The sequence below is a fragment of the Anas platyrhynchos genome, chromosome 2 (assembly GCF_047663525.1).
Source record: "Anas platyrhynchos isolate ZD024472 breed Pekin duck chromosome 2, IASCAAS_PekinDuck_T2T, whole genome shotgun sequence".
Classification (NCBI taxonomy): domain Eukaryota; kingdom Metazoa; phylum Chordata; class Aves; order Anseriformes; family Anatidae; genus Anas; species Anas platyrhynchos.
This window is the reverse complement of record NC_092588.1, coordinates 146735408-146755678: the sequence shown is the minus strand read 5'-3', so window position 1 is coordinate 146755678 and position 20271 is coordinate 146735408. Positions and strand designations below refer to the sequence as shown.

The following is a 20271-nucleotide window of genomic DNA, read 5'->3' as shown; positions in this document are numbered from 1 at the left end:
TTATGTCATTTTGATCACATGGCATAAGGAAGAAGTGTGACCTTATCCTGCCAGTGATCAAGCATGCTTAAATGGGAGCTTCCATCTTCAGAGCATGGAAAAAAATACAGTAATGTGCTCGGGGTAATATACTGCTCCTCTCTGCTGAGTATTTGGGTGCATTGACAGTGAGACTTTTTTAACCAATGTGCAATATTTACACCAGGAAGGTTGGCTTTCCACTCAGAATGCATGAAGACCTGTTTATCCTTCATGTCTTACTTAACTGCTAAGTAGGTGGGGTTATTCCATTTATGTCTGTGTAAAGTCCATTTATTTAAGCTTTTAAAGTTTATCTTTGCAAAGGGCTGACTGTAGACTGCAAAAGCTGTAAACGTAAATTAGAAAACTGTTTCTTTAAGTATTTTGCAGGGAACTTTCTTCGGAAATAGGAGACCTGAGTTGTAAATCTCATCTCATTCTTGTGGTTAACTGTGTCCTGTGAGCCTGTGTACTGCATTCTGAACTCTGAACTGATTTTTTCATTTGTTTGTTTGTTTCTTTTTTATGAACAATAAAGATGTTTCCAGAGGACAGCAAATAGTATCTTGGAATGTAAAATATATGCAAGATTTTTTTTTTTTAATTTATTCATGTTTTTTAAAATAATGGGACGTGTGATAATTTATTTGGCTCCAGAAGGCTTTTTACACTGTTAGTAAGGATCAGCCCCTTAAATTTATTAATAAATAAATAAATAAATAAATAAAATACACTTTTCTATCCACTCAATTTCTGCAAATATAAAAAGCAGGAACCCATTGGGTGGAAAAGTGCCAGTATTCTCACAATGGTACAAATTGCTTTGTCAGTATAAGCCAGGCTTCACTGTGTAAATTCTGCCAGAGTTTAATACAAAATATTTCCTGAGCCAGGAAGATAGGCCAGTCTATGAAAGCTTGAATCAACATTTTGGTAGATTCATGTTACTGGTTTGCTTTTGTGTTACAATGCATCTGCTTTACTCATTTACCAATTCCCAATTTCGTTTTTCTAAATCCTTCTTGATCAGATTACATACAATTAAATTACTTCACTGAACAAATCATGTTCATAAATTTGTCTTATTGATTGTCCAGAACACAGTGCTTCAGGAACCCAGTGTTCTGCATGGCTCCTGTACAGCTCTGCAAGACAATAAGGTGATTTATTCTAATGGATGACCTATTTATGATGGAAAAACAAATCTAATTTCAATTACTGCTTTAATTAGGATGACTCATGAAGACTGGAACTTATGTTTTAGTATAGGTCAAAAAACAATGAAGAATAATTATTATTTATTATCAGCCTTCTTCTATTTGTTATTTATCAGTATAAATAATATATTTTACTTTTTTTGTTGACAATAAATTCTCAGAAGAAAAAGTATCTGTATACAGTTTTTTCTATTCTTTCACCAAAGCCTGCAAAAAGACATCAATATTATGACTGATAATACTACATGATGTAGCTATCTATAGTGAGCAACAATAAAAGAAAAAGGTAATCTGCTAAATCATGTTTCTGTATATTAGAAGGGCTTTCCACAGTCCAGTTTCCATTAAGATTTTTCACGGGAGTAAGGACCAAAGAAAGAAGAAGCAACAGGACCATTTCTAGTTGCACTAGGTGGAAGATTGTTGGAGAAGGAGAGAGCGGTTGTCCACTTTGCCATCTTTGCTTGTGTTTGATCTCCAGAAAAAACAGACTAGGACATGTGTGTCATCAGAAAGTGTTTGTGTTAGTAGGATACAGCAAGTGTCACCCCTAAAAGCTGTAATTATGTGCCCACTTCTTCCATTTCTGAAGAGGCAGTACATCCAGCTCCCCAAGAAATATCCATGACTGCCAGAAATCTTCAGCCAAAGTTCACTCTGATTCCCATCCATCTTTTTCTTTAAACTTCTAGCTCTATGGTAAATGAAACAAGGCTTTCACTGCTCAGAAAAGGCTTTTATAACCTCCTAGTGACTGACATATAATTCTAATTCTTGTTCTCTATACTGTTTTGGAGGGAAGAAATCTCTGGTCAAGTCTTTTTTTGTCCTCAGACTAGCTTCTTCTGTAGTGTAAGTCCTTGGGTAAAACACTCTAGGAAATTTGAATTCCCAAAGGAAACATACATTTATTGAAGGGTTGAAACATTAGGAACATTAAAAAAAAAAAAAAAAAAGGCACTTTACTTTCTCAAGTTCTTTCAGGTAAATAATCATAAATATGATTTGAACATGGTTCTTTACCTAACTTTCACCTTTCACTAACAACTATATGGTAAGACTAAACCTGTACTTCTGTACTGCTAAATATTAAAAGATACTTACATGGAACATACATCTGAGTCTAAGTCAGAAATTGCATATGATTGCACCATAGTCAGAGCTATGAGTAGGAATATTCCAGTTCCATGAATCCAACTCTATGAGTTTGTAGTACATCAGGTAATGAACAAGTACCAAATATACATTTGAGGTATATTAAGAAATTAGTTTTCTCAAAGGATGATGTTTATAAAACGGTCTGAGTTTAGGAAAGCTGGTCTTTTTATTTTGTTGATTTAATTATTTTTGTTTGGTGGTTGTTTGTTGGCTTTATATATATATATATATATATATATATATATATATATATATTCAGGTTTTGGTTTTAGATAAGAATGAAAGCAAAAGACTGAAACAGCATTAAAAAACTAATTTTCACTGTATTTCTGGTATTTAGCAAATTATTTTGTAGACTTTCACAGTTTCTGCTCTAGGAGCATGAATAGATTGGGTTACCTAATTTTCAATTTAAATTTTCTCAAACCTTCTTTGAAGACCTGTCAAAGTAAATGGGAGTCTGTCTAATAATTTCAATAAGAAAAATTCTTAATTATTCCAGGAAGATTAGCATTTGACAGAAACTATCAAAAGAGTGGAATTAGTTATAAATAAAAATTGATTAATTAATTAATTAAAAGTATCACTACTTTCATGCAGGCATGCATAATATAAGATATAAGAATGTATACAACAACTTACAGCAAGACTTTTATATGTATATATATATTTTCAATATACAGCTCAATAACTATGGCTGAACCAAATTTAGTAATTTCATTACCATTTTGGTTTCAATGTCACCAAGTTTTTTTAATAGGCACTCATTTCCTGTTACTGTATTAACAGATTTCTATTAGCTTTCCATCCATGTGCCAGTGAATCCCAGGGATCTTTCATGTCTGAGATCCAAAGTGACTGCACTGAATTCTATCCAGTACCTGTAGAGAATAAGAACACTCACCATGAGTATAAAATAATAGCAGAAATAAAATGGTACTGACATTTATTTAGAAAAACAAAGAAACAAACAAACAAAAAAACACCACACAACTAAACAAAAACATAGATGTCTGGACTCAAATTGCAATTTAACTGCAGTTTGTTTTGCAATGAACATGACATCCAGTGGAGTAGCTCATAACTGTGATATTGTATATTGTTTTAGATGTGGGAAGTTTCATTTGATGTCACCGGGAGAGCTGCACTAGTTCAAATGTACTTAAAGAATGAATGTGAGCTTCTAAAATTAGTTTTCTCTATGGGGAAGTCATTTTCGAATAGATGTCTCTGCATTATCAGAGACTTCCAATGTACTTGGACAGTACCCTCAATATATCTGTGTGAAATTAGGACTATGAGTGTGCCTGTCTTGCTGGCCATAACTATTACAAATCTATGGTAAATAATTAGCATGAATGGCCAGCAGGAATCAAGCTATAGGTAGTTTGGTAATCAGTTAAGACTTTCTGTGCCAAATAAATATATCTGGCTTAGCATACTGGAATCTATTATCTTCTCATCAACTTTGAAATTCTATTCAACCTTTGGTCAGGTAGAGATTTATTTCTAAACCTTGTAGAATATTATTTGCTGAACAGCCTCAATATTTGCTGATCTCCAAATGACCGATTCATTGTAAGTACTTAGCTGATAATGACGCATTTTGCGTTTGTGTTGAGACACTCTCCCTCTTATTTCTGGCCCTGCTGTTGTCTGGACACAGATTTGTCTTATTTTAGAAACCTTCCTTTGATATTTTTGATCTTTTAAGAAATGTCTTAACATACACTTTCTTCTTCTTTTTTTTTTATTTATTTTTTATTTTTATTTTTTAGTAAATTTTTCAGAAATACAACGTCCTCAAATCAGTTCCCAAGGACTGTGTTGTAACTAATGTACTTTGCTTTTGCTTTGATGCTTTCCCACAGTTTTGAAAGAAATCAACAGTTTACTATGCTGAGTTCAGGGGGAATTGGAATAGGTCTTCAATTACCCACTGATACCTTCCTCTGATTTTGGCACATAAAAAAAATTAAATTAAAAAAAAAAAAAAAGACTTGGTAGACACATATGTGTTTCCACAGAGTAAAAAACAAAATTCCTATCTATTCCAGAGGGATCTGGACTTGGCTCAGGTCATTGCTAAAAGCTGAAGTTCAGCATAAACACAAATGCAGCAGTACAAGAGATAACAGAGCATAATTTTAAAGTGTTTAACTATCTGACCCTCTACAGACAGTTAAAATGAAATCTTTTCCTCCACTTTAGGCAGGACTGATTATTGTCAAGTACAGTTATCATAGTCTATGTTCCTGACATCTCCAGTGTAGCTGTGTACAGTGCCTCTTACACAGTTACTTAAATACTGAAGAAATGAAAGTGCAACAAACATACATAGCTAGACTCTTTGGGGCCCTGTTCAGCATTTCTCACTACTTAAGCGTAGGAACAGTTTTACAGGTTGTATTTAGGTTAGAAATCACTTAATTTTTCAAGTGTTAATAGCCATCACTTCTACATAAGAGAAATGGAGCACTAGCTCTACTGCCAAAAGAATAATTTCCAATTATTTTTTATTTTTTCTTCCTTCTTGATGCTGCCTGTTTGCCTGTAGTTTGGCACTGTAACCAGGAAAAAAATATGTTTAGCCTCATACAAGTAAAATACAGATTTTAAATTGAAAGACATTTATTGCAGTGCATTAAATTGTGAAATTAATATGAAATAAGAGAAAAACAAAACAAAACAACAATAACACAAACAAACAAACAAAAACATTGGCCTGTCTTAAAGGCTACAGTCTGCCTGTAATGTTCTTAAATGGGCCAGTTTCTCTTAGAGTAGGAACTTCGTATTTTGTTTTTCTTTCAACCAGTTGATGGACATATATTTCTCACTGTGTTCAAAACTTTCATTCTAAACCACTGTTCATGAGTGTCTACTACAGAGATGTCTGATGAGCAGTTAATTATGTTATGTCTTCATCAAATCATAATTTTATCAACATGTGATTGGGCTGAGGTGATAACTAATTGAAACTGTTCTGGGTGCCACAATAGAAGAAGGACTTAAAACTATTATAGAGCATCCAAAGGAGAGCTACAAAGATGGTGAAGGGTCTAGAGAGGAAGACACATGAGAAACACTTGAGGCCCCTCGGTTTGTTCAGCTCGGAGTAGAACAGGCTCAGGGGAGTCCTCATGGTGGCCTGCAGCTTCCTCACAAGGGGAGCAGAGGGGCAGTCGCTGAGCTCTGCTCTCTGGTTACAGCGACAGGACCTGAGGGAACAGCATGGAGCTGGGACAGAGGAGGGTCAGGCTGGGTGTTAGGGTGAAAGAGTGGTTGTCAGGCACTGGAACAGGCTCCTCAAGACACTGGTCATGGCACTGCTGGAGTTCAAGAAGTGTTTGGACAATGGTCTCAGACGTATGGTCTGAATTTTGGGTGGTCCTGTGAGGAGCTAGGAGTTGGACCTTAGAGCTTTGTCTTCCAACTCAGGATAGTCTATGATTCTACGAAACTGAAGTTTTGGGCAGTATTCCTCATTTCCTCATGCATGTGTTACCCATTTTGATGCTTACACTAGAAATGTAAACAGAAGATGGGCAAGGTGATGAATACAATTTGTTTGGAATCACTTAAGGGGGAAGAAAAAAGAACTTGTAGAAATACAGATTGTGCTTTATTTGTGTAGCCAGAATTAGTTCCTTACAGAATCTCCCTAAATTCTCACAGATGTAGGTTCTGTTATGTAGGTATGCTAATTGTACTGCTCAAACAATGTGGGTGTTGGATTGAAGGCAGGATGAATCTCCTCCATTTGGGTTGCTATGCTGCTGGAGAGAAGACAGAGTGAAGTATCTGCCCTCCAGTGATCACCTGGACCTAAAATCTGGAATAGAAAATGTTATTGGTTCTCCTTATTTTTCTGTTCATTTTACACTCATGCTTATGAGGAAATATATATGGTCTCTAACAAAAAGGCTTCTTAACTATTTACATGATTTTATCTCATTTTAATTGTTTCATATCATCCCAAGAAATTGATTTCAACCAGAACAAGCAACATTGTTCAATATGTGAAATTGTTGTGATCAGCACCAGGTTATCCTCCTACATATTTCAGCCACATTTTTTCCTCTGCAAATTTTCCATTAATTTATATTATTTTTTCCTTGTTTTACGTGTTTTGTTTGTTTGTTTGTTTGTTTGTTCAGTGTTTTCTTATTCTTTGCTGGACTTTATTTCTACTGTGGTTTCATGAACTCAGTTATTTTTTGAGCACGAACTATTTCTTAGTACTCTAAGTTGCTGCATATATCTATTACAACTGAAAATGTTTACAAATCATTATAGCCGCAGTCACCAAAGTTAATAACTTGACTTAAAAATCATAGTTTCTGACATAGGTACACTTGTGTTCCTTTAAGTTACCTCTTGGTTTCTTAAACTGTAACAATAAGTTTAGATTATATTTCCCAGGTTTTCTTTCCTATACTAAATTTAGTTTCAATTTCCTTATATTCAGATAAGTCTATCTAGCATTTTAATACTTTACACACACACCCATGAAATTAGAGCTATTAATGCATGGTCAGAATTTTGATTTGCAGACAAAATACTTTTCCCCTGTTCACTTGTCAGGATCCTTTCTTTAAAAATGACAACTGCAGTTCTTTTCCTCTTACCTTCAGGTCATGTTTTGTAGGTGTTTCCTGTAGCACTCATCTGAACTCTCTTTGAGTCTTATTTTTGAATGCACTTTCCAATACTGGACATAAATTTCCGCTGAAGTTCCTTTAATGCTTTATTAAAGAAAAAAAAAAAAAAGAATACTTACGGGTCTTACTTTTGTTTACACATACCTATTGATTTTTGCCCATTGCTGCACCAGTATAATTGTTTTTATTCAGTTTGTGGTCTATTATATCACTACACTATTTAATACAAAAAAATTTGACTTCCTTGTTCTAAATCTGTGCTAATGACTTTTCACATAAATTTATAAAATTGTAGTATTCTTCACAGAAGCTCATTGTATTTCTTCTTTTCAGAACACTTCTCCTTAAAGCCTCTCCAATTCAGCACATTAACATGACACCAAAGACTTTTAAATGAATGTCTTCTGTAATTTAAATGAGCAGACCTTTTATTCTTTCTTGTCATTAGTGAAAACAGAGAAGTATCCAATCCAGTTATGACCCCAGAGGTCTATAAACATCAACAATTTGTCATTAGGCATTAAGTACAATCTACTAGCTGTTTTTGCCTGTATGTGACAGTAGATACACATGCACAAATTTTGAGAAGGTCACACAGAACATTTAAAAAACCTTCCTCTGGCTGAGATACATAATAACTACTGTTCCTTTGTCTACTTAAATTGTCATTTTATAATGAAAAAAAGAAAAAATCCTTATTCTTAGAATCATAGAATCACAGAATGGTTTGGGTTAGAAGGGACCTTAAAGATCATCTAACTCCAATACCTCTGCCATGGAGAGGGACACCTCCCACTAGATCAAGTTGCTCAAAGCCCCATCCAGCCTACCCTTGAATGCTTCCAGGGATGGGGCATCTACAATATCTCTGGGATGCCTGTGATAGTGCCTCACTACCTTCATAGTAAAGAAATTCCTCCTTATATCTAATCTAAATCTACCCTCTTTTAGTTTAAAGTCTTTATCTCTTGTGTCCTATCACTGCACTCCTTGACAAAGAATTCCTCCCCAGCTTTTCTCTAGGCTCCTTCAAGGTACTGGAAGGCCTCTTTGAGTCTTCCCAGAGCTTTCTCTTCTCCAGGCTTAAAAATCCAACTCTCTCAGCCTGTCTTTGTAGGAGAGGTGCTCCAGACCCATTATCATCTCTGTGGCTCTCCTCTGCACTTGTTCTAATAGGTCCATGTCCTTCTTGTGCTAGGGTCTCCAGAGCTAAACACAGCACTCCAGGTGGGGTCTCACAAAAGCAGTGTAGAGGGGAGAATCACCTCCCTTGACCTGCTGGCCATGTTGCTGTTGTTGCAGCCCAGGATATGGTTGGCTTTCTTTGCTGCAAGTGCTTATTGCTGGTTCATGTTAAGATTTTCTTTTACTGGATCCAGGGGCAAACATAACTGCTGAGAATAAGGAAAAGGCTGAGGATCTTAATGCCTTCTTTACATCTGTCTTTACTAGTCAGACTACTTATCCTCAGAGTACTCAGCCTCCCAAACTGAAAGTCTGGGATGGGGAGAAGAAACCTCCCACAGTTCAGGTGGAAACAGTTGGAGACCTGCTGCTCCACCTGGACTGTCACAAGTCCATGGGGCCAGATGGGATCCACCCAAAGGTGCTGAGGAAATTGGAAAATGTGATTGCTGTGTTGTTTTCCATCATCTATCAGTGGTCACGGTCATCCAGAAAGGTCCTGGATGACTAGAGATCTGCTAATATGATGCCCATCTATAAGAAGGGTCATAAGGAGGACCTGGTGGACTACAGGCCTGTCAGCCTGACCTTGGTGCCAGGAAAAGTGATGGAACAGGTCATCTTGAATGCAATCAAACAGCATATGTGGGACAACCTTGGACCAGGCCCAGTCAGCACAGGTCCATGAAAGGCAAATCCTCCTGCCTGACCAACCTCATCTCCTTTGATGACTGGGTGACCCATCTGGTGGATGAGGGAAAGGCTGTTGATGTAGTCTACCTACACTTCAGTAAAGCCAGGTGGGCCCAGAGAGTGGTGGTGAATGGAGGGAAATCCAGGTGGCGACCAGTCACCAGTGGTGTTCCCCAGGGGTTGGTGTTGGGGCCCATCCTCTTTAATAGCGTTGATGATTTGGATGAGGGAATTCAGTGTACCCTCAGTAACTTAGCAGATGACACCAAGCAGGGGAAAAGTGTCGATCTTCCAGAGGGTAGAGGGAAGTTCCCTCTGCAGAGGGAACTAGGTTGGATCAATGGGCAGAGGCCAATGGGATAAGGTTCAACATGGCTAAGTGCCAAGTCCTGCACTTTGATCACAACAACCTCATGCAGCACAACGGGCTTGGGGAAGAGTGGCTGGAAAGCTGTGCAGAGGAAAAGGATCTGGGGGTTTTGGTCAATGTACTCACCTGAACATGGTCTGGCAGTGTGCCCAGGTGGTCAAGAAGACCACAAACATCCTGGCTTGTATCAGGAATAGTGTAGCCAGCAGGACCAAGGTGGTGATTGTCCCCCTGTATTCTGCTCCTGTGAGGCTGCACCTCGAGTACTGTGCTCAGTTTTGGACCCCACACTACAAGAAGGACATCGAGGTCCTAGAACATGTCCAGAGGCAGGCTACAAAGCTGGTGAAGGGCCTGGAACACAAGTCCTGTGAGAAGCGGCTGCAGGAACTGGGGTTGTTTAGTCTGGAGAAGAGGAGGCTCAGGGAAGACCTTATTGTTCTGTACAACTACCTGAAAGAAAGGTTTGGGAAGCTGGGGGTCAGCCTCTTCTCGCAGATAACTGGTGATGGGACTAGAGGGAACGGCCTCAAGTTGCACCAGAGGACATTTAGGTTGGAAATTATGAGACATTTCTCCTCAGAAAGAGTAGTCAGGCATTGGAATGGGTTTAGGGACGTGGTTTAGTGGGTGACATTGGTAGTAGGGGGATGGTTGGACCAGATGACCTTGGAGGACTTTTCTAACCTTATTGATTCTATGATTCTTGTCAACCAATACCCCCAGGTCCTTCTCCTCAGGGCTGCTCTTAAACCATTCTCTGTCCAGCTTGTATTTGTACTTGGGATTGCCCCAACCCATATGCAGGACCTTGCACTTGGCTTTGTTGAACCTCGTGGGGTTTGCAGAGACCCACATCTCAAGCCTGTGCAGGTACCTCTGGATGGCATTCCTTCCCTCCAGAATGTTGACTGCACCATACAGCTTGGTGTCATTGGCAGACTTGCTGAGGGTGCACTTCATTTCACTTTCCATTTCACTGATAAAGATATTAAACATCCAGTTGCAGTATAAAGAAATACAAATCTTGCAAAGGTTTGTGTAATTTTACCTAGTATTTTTGTGTAACTAAAAAAATATTGAGTTGCCTATAGCTTCACAGCTCCTCCTCTTCCTTTCTTATGGTTATATGTTACAACCTCAGTCAAAAAGCTTCATTCATTTATCTTTGACACTTTAAGAATCTTGACAAATTAAGCACCCTTCCTAAAGATAGACAACACATATTTTTTTAATTGAATAATAAATAATTCTAGACAATTAGCTAGTTTAGATATTTGAGTTAGATGCTTAAAGTCAAGCAGCAAAAAATACATTTATTTATTGATGATGTTTCAAAAGACTTATCCATTCCAGATATTATCCATCCTCCATGCATTTTCAAAATATAGCCAATAATGTTTTAGAGGTTGTTTAGGTTGCTTCTCTAATGAATCCAGAGTGAGTTTCACCAGGTTCAGTTGATCTGAAGATATCTAGGTCTTCTTCTATCTATATTTTAATACCTCTCATATTTTATTATGTTAAATATTATGTTAAATTTTACTGGAACTTCATGTAAAAGTGACATTAAGCAATCCAATGACAGCTTTCTTTACTGAGCAGTAAACCAGGTCTTCTGTCATTTCATAACAATATGCTCATTCTTTCTCATTATACTTTATAGACCTTTCTACTTATATACTATTTTGTGCTTTGAATTTCTCATTTTTGTCCCTAGAGGCCTTCTTCTGCAGTTATCTGAAGTTTTTTGACCTACATTTCTATACACTTCCTTCAATATTATTATTATATTATATATTAATATAATATTATTAACAATATAATTTTATTCAGGAATTGCCTGAATTATAATAATACTAAAATGCCACCAACAAAGTATGGAATGGAATGAAAAGTCATGGATGTGATTTTGATTGTAGCAATGTGTACCCTTACAGAAGGATAGAGAAATTACAGAGAAAAAAAAAAAAAAAGTATAGCAAAATTTCAAAGCCTCGAGCATTCAGTTAAGAAAGGCTGCTTCCAGGCAAACTTCTCACCAGGAGTGGCTCATGTATATACTTCATAAATATTTCATTCCTGTTGTTCTGTCTGTTCAATCCATCCCTTGCTAATGAAACAGTTGTTTTTGAAAGCTTGTCTATTTATATCCAGCTATTTCTCATGCACAAGCAGACTGCTTAATATATAGAGATAAAAGAGACATAAATATAGATGTACATTGATCTTATTTTGACTGCAGTTACACTTGGTATTACTGGAGTAACTCTAAATCTAAAGATACATTAGTATCAAGCCAATGCATTTGCAATCAGTTTTAGATGCGTACTGTTACGATGCTGAAGTGTTTGTCCATCATGCTGAATATCCTTATAAATAGAGCATTAGGAACACAATATGCAATCTGGTAAAGAACAGTCATTAATAACATCTATTATACTTTACTGAAAAAGTTATTTTGGCATAATGTTTTGGTATTGCTTCAGGATTTTAACGTCTATGTCCTTTAAAGAAGCTCAGGTGCTTAAAGCTACTGTCATTTTTCTTAAGCTGTTTCTCTACATAAGACTTCAGACATAAAACATTATGATGTCCTAGGTTTTATCTAATCTTTTGTTCTTCTTATATTACATGATCAAAGACACTATGATACTGATTATGGGAGTAACTTGAGCTCTGTTTTATTTCACTCAAGTACAGAAAATGTCTTTTAAACTGTGCCTGGTTTCAAAATCTAAGGAAAGGTGAGGTCAGTGCTTCTAAACTACCTTGATTTAAAAAAAAAAAAAAAAGAAAAAAAAAAACAGAAAAAGAGAGAATTCTTCCCAAATGGCATGAAATTATAATCTGGACCTTAACATTCCAATTAACACAGAAGTGCAAGAGCTAAGTCTCCTCTCAGAAATTTATGTCTGGAGACCGTGTTAGACACATTTTCAAGACGGTATAAATCTACCCATCTGTCTAAAATCTTAATCTCTATGGCAATAGACATTTCCCAGACATTTGCAATTCTTTGGCTTGTGTAAAGTAGAAAATCAGATCATAGTAGACTCTCTTAACCTTAAAATTTATTAAAGTAGTTTTAAAATTAGAAATAATAGCAGTAAAGATTAGGTCAGACCTTTTCCATGAAATAGAATCATAATACAACACTGAAAAGAAATAAAACCAAGTAAAACTTCTCAGAAGCTATGCAGACTGGTATAAATGATTCCAGGTGTAATCAACTGAAAGTGGTGGAAAGATGAGATTTGCATACTACTGTTATTTTATTTTCATGGGGAGAGGGGAAAGAGAATGGTTTATTTCAGTTCAAGTGGAAAAATAAAAGGAATTAGCAAAATGAAAATACCCATAATAGGGCCTAAAACTCAGAAAGGGATAGGTACCCAGACACCTCAAGACCACTTCAGAAACCTACTTGTAGCACTTAGGTCATTGATCCAAAAGACAGGGAGGTCTGAGTACTGGGCTGTACCTTCAAGATTGCTTTACATTATGTTGCATTTACAGTGAGTTATACATCAGAGTATCATGAAGTAAAAGTAGGAAAGGAAAAAAAAAATATATATATATATATATATATATATCAACAGCAACAAAACAACCCACAAAGACATGCCTAAAAGCTAGTCAAATTAACATTTCTTCTCTGGGAAAAAAAAAAAAAAAAAAAAAGGCCAAGCTGACAGGCCTGTAGTTCCTCAGGTCTTCCTTATGAACCTTCTTATAGATGTGTGTGTGTGTACATATATTTATATACTATCTATATATATAGTATATATATGGGCATCAATACATAGGCACCCTCAGGTGGATCCCATCTGGCTCTATGTCCAGGTGGAGCAGCAGGTTTCTAACTGTTTCAACCTGAACTACGTGGGCTTTCTTCTCCTCCCCATTCCAGACTTCCAGTTTGGGAGGCCGAGTACTCCAAGGATAAGCGGTCTGGCTAGTAAAGACAGATGCAAAGAAGGTATTAGAAACATCAACCTTTTCCTTATCCTCAGTAGTTATGTTCCCTTCTGTGTCTAGTAGTCTAGTAAAGGATGGAGATTGTCTCTGCCGTTCCTCTTGACATTAATATATTTATAAAACTGTAGTGGCCAGGCTGAGCTCATGCTGGGATTTAGCCTTCCTGATTTTTTCTCTGCATATACTGGCAACTTCTTTGTACTCTCCCCAAGTTGCCTGTCACTTCTTCCACCATACATAAACTCTTTTTTTCCTGGACACTCAGCAAAAGTTCCCTGTTCAGCCATGCCAGTCTTCTTCCTCAATGGGTCATCTTACAGCACACAGGGACAGCCTGCGCTTGTACTTTTAAGACTTCCTTCTTGAGGAGCACCCAGACTTCCTGGACCCCTCTGCTCTTCAGGACTGTCTCTGAAAGGACCCTCCCTACCAGTGTCCTGAACAGCTCAGTCTGCTCTCCAGAAGTCCAAGGTAGCAGTTTTACTGACAGTCCTCCTGCCTTCACCAAGAATAGAGAACTCTACCATTTTGTGGTCGTCCTGCCCAAGACAACTCCCAACCACATCACCTCCCAGCAGTCCTTCTCTGTTCATGAACAGCAGGCCTAGCGGGGCACCCCCTCTGATAGGCTCACTAACCAGCTGAGTCAGGAGGCTGTCCTCCACACGTTCCAGGAACTTCAGGAACCTCCTAGGCTGCCTCCTCAGGGCTTTATTGTATTTCGAGCATATGTCCAGGAAGTTGAAGTCCCTCATGAGAACAAGCACTAGTGATTGTGTGACTTCCACAATCTGCTTATAGAATACCTCATTTGTCTCTTCATCCTGGTTTGGCAGTCTAAAACAGACCCCCACCAGGATGTCCACCTTGTTGGCCACCTCCCTGATCCTTATATACAGGGACTCTACCTTATCATTCCCAACCTTGAGCTCAACAATATTGAAACACTCTCTAATATAGAGACCCACACCACTGCTTCTTTGTTGCCTGTCCTTCTGAAGAGCTTGTAGACATCCATTGCAGCACTCCAGTTGTGGGAGTGGTCCCACCACATTTCAGTGATGGCAACCAGGCCATAGTTTGCCTGCTGCACAATGGCTTCCAGATCCTCCTGTTTATTACCTATGCTGCATGTATTGGTGTAGATGCACTTCAGCTGTGCCATTGCCCTCACCCTCAACCTTGGGATTGCACCCCCAGGCTCATCTCCCTCAAGCCTCATTTCATCCCTATCTCCCCTAGTTCCTAGTTTAAAGCCCTTTTGATGAGCCCTGTCACCTCCTGGGCTTGAATCTGTTTCTCCCTTTGAAACAGGTGGGACCCATCTTTAGCCATCAGGCCAGGTGCTTAGTAAACCTCCCCATGATCAAAAACAAATGAACAAACAAATTCTCGTGATGGCACCAATCTCTCAACCATGTGTTGATGAACTGAGCTTTTCAGGTCCACTCAGTAACCCTCCCTGCCACTGAAGGTATAGAGGAAAACACCACCTGTGTTGCCGCTCCATTCATTAATTGCCCCAATCCCCCGAAGTATTCTTCTGATAGCCTTCAAGCTTCTCTCTCAGAGATTTTGTTGCTGGCAGCCTGAATTATCACTAAGGGGTAAAAACTTTCTGTATCACTAAGGGATAAAAACTAAGGGGTAAAAACTTTCCAAACTGAACTTCCCCTGGCACAACTTGAGGCCATTCTGTCTTGTCCTATTGCTAGTTATCTGTGAGAAGAGGCCTATCCCCAGCTCCCTACAACTTCATTTTCAGGTAGTTGCAGAAAGCAATAAGGTCTCCCTTGAGCCTCCTCTTCTCCAGACTACACAACCCCAGTTCCCTCAGCCACTCCTCATTGGACTTGTGTTCCAGGCCCTTCACCAACTTCGTAGCCCTTCTCTGGACACACTCCTTGATGTCCTTCTTGTAGTGTGGGGTCCAAAACTGAGCACAGTACTCGAGGTGCAGCCTCACAGGAACAGAATACAGGGGGACAATCACCACCTTGGTCCTGCTGGCTACACTATTCCTGATACAAGCCAGGATGTTTGTGGTCTTCTTGACCACCTGGGCACACTGCCAGATCATGTTCAGGTGAGTACATTGACCAAAACCCCCAGATCCTTTTCCTCTGCACAGCTTTCCAGCCACTCTTCCCCAAGCCCGTTGTGCTGCATGAGGTTGTTGTGATCAAAGTGCAGGACTTGGCACTTAGCCATGTTGAACCTTATCCCATTGGCCTCTGCCCATTGATCCAACCTTTCCAGGTCCCTCTGCAGGGCCTTTCTACTGTTTGGTATATCAACACTGCCCACCAACTCGGTGTTGTCTGTAAACTGGGGGTGCTTGATCCTGTATTTATTAGATTATCAGGGAGGAATAGGAGTTCAGACAGACTCTTCTACCTGTCATCTCTTCCCCAAGCCAGCACTTGGATTTATGTACAGGGTTTGCCTGACTCTTTACAAAAGTGCCTGTTTCTCTCTGAAGGATCTATGTGTGGTGTCCTTTGCCTAATTTTAGATGTAGTTTGTGAAGAGGTCTGACCTAATCTGTTTTTTTGGCACCCTCAATAGCCAGCTGAGGAGGAGATGCTGCCAGGTAGGTGGCACCTTTCCTAGTATCCTTCTTCAGCCAGGGTTATAAGGGTTATATACGGCTAGTAGGTAACTCTCCTCTGGGCTGGCCATTCCTCACTGAAGAACTCTTCTTAGACTAATTCCAGCCCAAAGTTACATAGTCTAACAGGAGCTCTCCAGCATATATATATATATATATTTTTTTTTATTTTTTTTTCTTTTTGGGGGGTGGGTGTAATATCTGAATTGGACAGTCCCATTAGGCACTCTGAATCTCACTTTATTTCTCACTTTATTTGTCCTTAACCCAATGACACAAGTTAAAATGTAAATAGTAACAATTTAGTGGCATATTCCTGATTTGTCAAATATTACTTAAAACTTAGATGAAAAACAAACAAACAAACAAAACACACACACATACACACACAAAAAAAAACCCAACAACTCTTATTAGATTTGTATTCATTGATTATCAACTCTTTTTATGCAGTCATTTAGCCCACTTGAATGCTAGATTTCTTACAGCGTGAATCGTTTATAAACCCAGGTTTGCTACAGCATCCCTTGACAATGTAATTAAACAACCCAAATTACTTTTTTCACGTTCTCAATATGTATGGCTGTAAATTCAAGTCCAGTAAGCAGACTTGCCTTTCACCTTGAGCACATACCCTTTATTTAACTACATATATTCCAGACTATATTTAAATGAAAACAAACAAACAAGTAACTTTGTTCCTTAAGAGCTGCTTTGTATTCATGGTCTATGCAAGGTAAACCATACAGGAAAAAAGTGTATGCTTTCACCTTCTTGTGAACCCTTCAGAAAACAGTAACACAATCATTTATTTATAAAGCCAGATAATTTTTCTTCATGGGACCTCAGAGTTTGAATATGTTGTGCTGCAGTTAAGAGCAAAAATAATTATGTTATTAATAGTAATTATATTTAGCTCAGGTTAGCTAAACATTTTTTTTTCTTTTTTACTTTTGAGTATGAATGGGAATGAAAGAGTTACTATATATGGCATTTCTTTGTTATTTGTTATACAAAACAAAATATGACAAAGTCAAAAGAATTATTTACCTTCATGCCCATGGGATCAGGGTCACAAAACCAACAAAACAGCGTGGTCCAGATCTAAAAAGTTGCTTAGGAGAATAGAACTGCTTTTAATGTCTAAATGCCTTGAATACCTAAATTTCTGAAAGGATTTGAGACACTAAAATAGAAGCTTTATATCTGCATAGTTGTAGTGACCTAACTCTGACTTCCCTGTGACTATCATCAGTCACTACTGATATAATTCATATATACTCTTATAGGAAGCAGCAAATAATTTTATTTTATGTAAATTTATAAGGGATATGAGAATATCATCCTCCATCTTAAGAAAACAAGAAACTTAAAGAGAAAAATGTGGATATTACTACTACTATTGCCAATGCATTTGTAACTTAGCTTTGGTAGAGGCTGCAATAATGCTGTGGGTGTTTAAACGCTTGTTTGCCATCTTTTATTTTTACATTCCAAGCCTCTTCAGGTTGAGTAAGGGCACGATACGTTTCCTATTTGGACACTTCTTTTAAAAGGAGTGTTGAAGAAATTGCCTGTAATCTGAGTGGTTAAATCAATACATGGTTCATGTCAAAGGATCCTACTTGGAAAGCAACTCTTGATTCTAGCAAAAGGAGTATCAGAAGTGTTTGAATCCCTCCCAAATCTGCAGTAAATAATTCATGGTTATTAGAGCATTCATTCTTTCCTTGTCCATTGTTGTGCAATGTGTTGAAACTTGTCCCAAATATAAAACCTTAACATAAGCAAAAAGCAGACAAAGTAACAGAAAATAGAGTGCAATTGCTTGAGGACACAATTGGATTCAAATTTTGATTATAGATCACCATCTCACAGTAGTGTTAGAATCACATTTCACACAGGCATTGGCTCAATGGGGCTGTCAATTTTAAAGTAATACAAAGAGTATTATTAAGGCTAGCAATCGGACACCTGCCAAAAAGATATTTGGAAAGTGAAATCACTTCTGAGACATTATGGGAAAGCTTTGAAAACAACATGAAAGACAGTAACACTGATTCTTAATTTTTAACTACTGGTATCTAAAGAGATAATGACTAGCTTGCAAAATTGGATGGCTTACCGAGAAGGAGGAATCTTCCAAGATTTCCAAGTAATTAAACTATGGAATATTTATAGCCTTAGCCAGTGTCAGCTGAGGTTTCTTGAAACAACTTTTAATTAAAACTCGGGTTTTAACATTAAAAATTGAGTACATTCTTTTCACAGCATTTTAATTACAGTAGAATGGGACACATTGCAGTGCAGATGACAAAGATAATCAGACCCTTACCTGTCCAGTATGTGATGGCCAATGCAGATGCTTCAATAACTTTTCAAATTGTTTATTCATGTGATACATGGAACTACATCTTCCTAAGGTTTATTTCTTCAAACAAAGAAGTCTGTATTCCTCCACTAGCTTTCTGGTCATCTTCACTAAATATGGTATTAATAACTGGTGAGTCATCTGTGTGGATGAACAAATGCAGGGGAGAGAAAAGGGAAGAGAAATAAAGCCACTGAACTTCATTCAGGTTCCTTTTCCAGTCTTTCACTTCTTCTTTTCTGTGCCCATAATAGTGCTGATATTGATGCATAGAGTTGTAAGACATTTGACTATGTGAATAAAGTTTCCTAACTATGTGATCACATACCCCAGAATCTCACAAAATAAAATAATAATAGTAATATCATCTAAAATTATTTTTGTATTTACATTGACAATTCTGACTGTTTATCATTGAAATGAAATGTAAAAAGGACAAGGTAGAGATGAGAATATGTATATTGTTCATTCAGTCTCAGGAAGTACAAATTTAGATGTGTCTTTTGTCAGCAAAAACTTAAAAAATAGGATGCATCGTAACAACTCACAATGGGCATGGTGGAGCTCATGGAAGATTCAAATAGATATATTCCTGAAGCTTGTCCAGAATTCAGGATGTATTAGGCCAGAGTTATTAGATCAGAATACCCACAGCTAAATTTAAGGGCCTGAGGTCCCTGGTTTAGAACAAAGATAATATCTGCCCATCAAGGTGAAACCACCATAGTGCTAGGTAAACTAAGCCATTTGTTGCGATTGCTTATGAGGATCTTCAAACAGGAATGTTAGCTCAGGTGAGACATACACTGTTGTAACAAATTTCCCAGTTTTCTTGTCTTATCATTCTTATGTTTGCATCATGGAAGAATAGAAGTTTGTGTCTCGGCAAGAACTGCTTTGCTCTCCAGATCTGCTTTTGCCATGGTATGCTGGTTGCAGTATATCAACTCTCTTTCTTCAGGACCTTAAAAAGTAAGGCAAGACACTTTTCCAATTAGAAATAAAGGAAATAAAGGGACTAGTTCCCCAACTTAAGGTTTTCAGTGAAGTAAGCTAAACTACTCGTGGTTCGTATGCCATATTTGAAGAAATCTGCAGAGTGATTTAGTGGCTATTTGCCCAAATCAGAAAGGCCTTTGACTGAGTCTGGAAGCCAGTTTCTATTGATTGATTCATTAAATTAGATTGGGATTGAATTCTGAACACAAAGCCTATTCTGGAAACTACTCCACATAACTTATGTTACTGAGCCACTTCAAATATGTTTGGATTGCCTGCTGAAACTAAATATTGCTGCTACAGTACTAATAAGAACCAATTTCAGACCACTACCTTCACAGAGGAACTATAAAACAAGAAACAGATCTCACCTTTGTTACTCTTTTCATAGGCCCAATTACTCTGCTGCAAACTGGTATTTTTCTTAGACTGCTCATAAACAACAACAACAATAATAATAATATCTGTGTTTCTTTATCATTTGTTTAAATGTCTTCTTCTGGACCAATATACTAGCAATTCTGATATATTATTAAAATCAAATATTAGATTTATTTTCATGTAGTTTTGTTCTCTTTGAAATGCATAACCCTTTTAATAATATATTATGTGCTTAGGCCTTATTTGTGCAGTAAGACTCATGAAAATGACACCTTTGGAGCATATACAGGTACAAATGTATTTCACTGCCATCCTGAAAATAAATATAACCCAGACTTCTTCTGAAGAAACTCTTTAATTATGCATTGCATTCTATCTCTTTATTTGTTTAAACATTCGTAGTTTTTGCAGTGCTGACATTGAAACAGCCGTTTTTGTTTCCTTGTCCTGAAGGAACTGATAATTCCAAAACACTTGGGAGATTTATGAACTGAAGCAGATATGTTTTCTAAGTATCCTTCGAGGACCACACCTGTTTATTAGCATGCTTTTTTGACTTTTTAAAAATTAAGAACAAAACAATGTTTTCTCATCCATCTACTAAGACAGAAATTGTATTT

The 20271-nt window shown here is 37.6% G+C and overlaps 1 long non-coding RNA gene across 2 annotated transcripts; it reads right to left on the bottom strand.

Moving 5' to 3' along the window:
• Positions 1-2174: 2174 nt before the first annotated feature.
• Positions 2175-18421, bottom strand: LOC101789576 (uncharacterized). 2 transcript variants are annotated; one of them, XR_005263613.2, is made up of 4 exons: positions 18236-18421; positions 16951-17015; positions 7028-7144; positions 2175-3277 (listed from the first exon to the last, which is right to left on the bottom strand). It is a non-coding gene; the product is annotated as an uncharacterized lncRNA (long non-coding RNA). The 2 variants fall into 2 exon arrangements; XR_002398493.4 differs by lacking the exon at positions 16951-17015.
• Positions 18422-20271: the final 1850 nt, after the last annotated feature.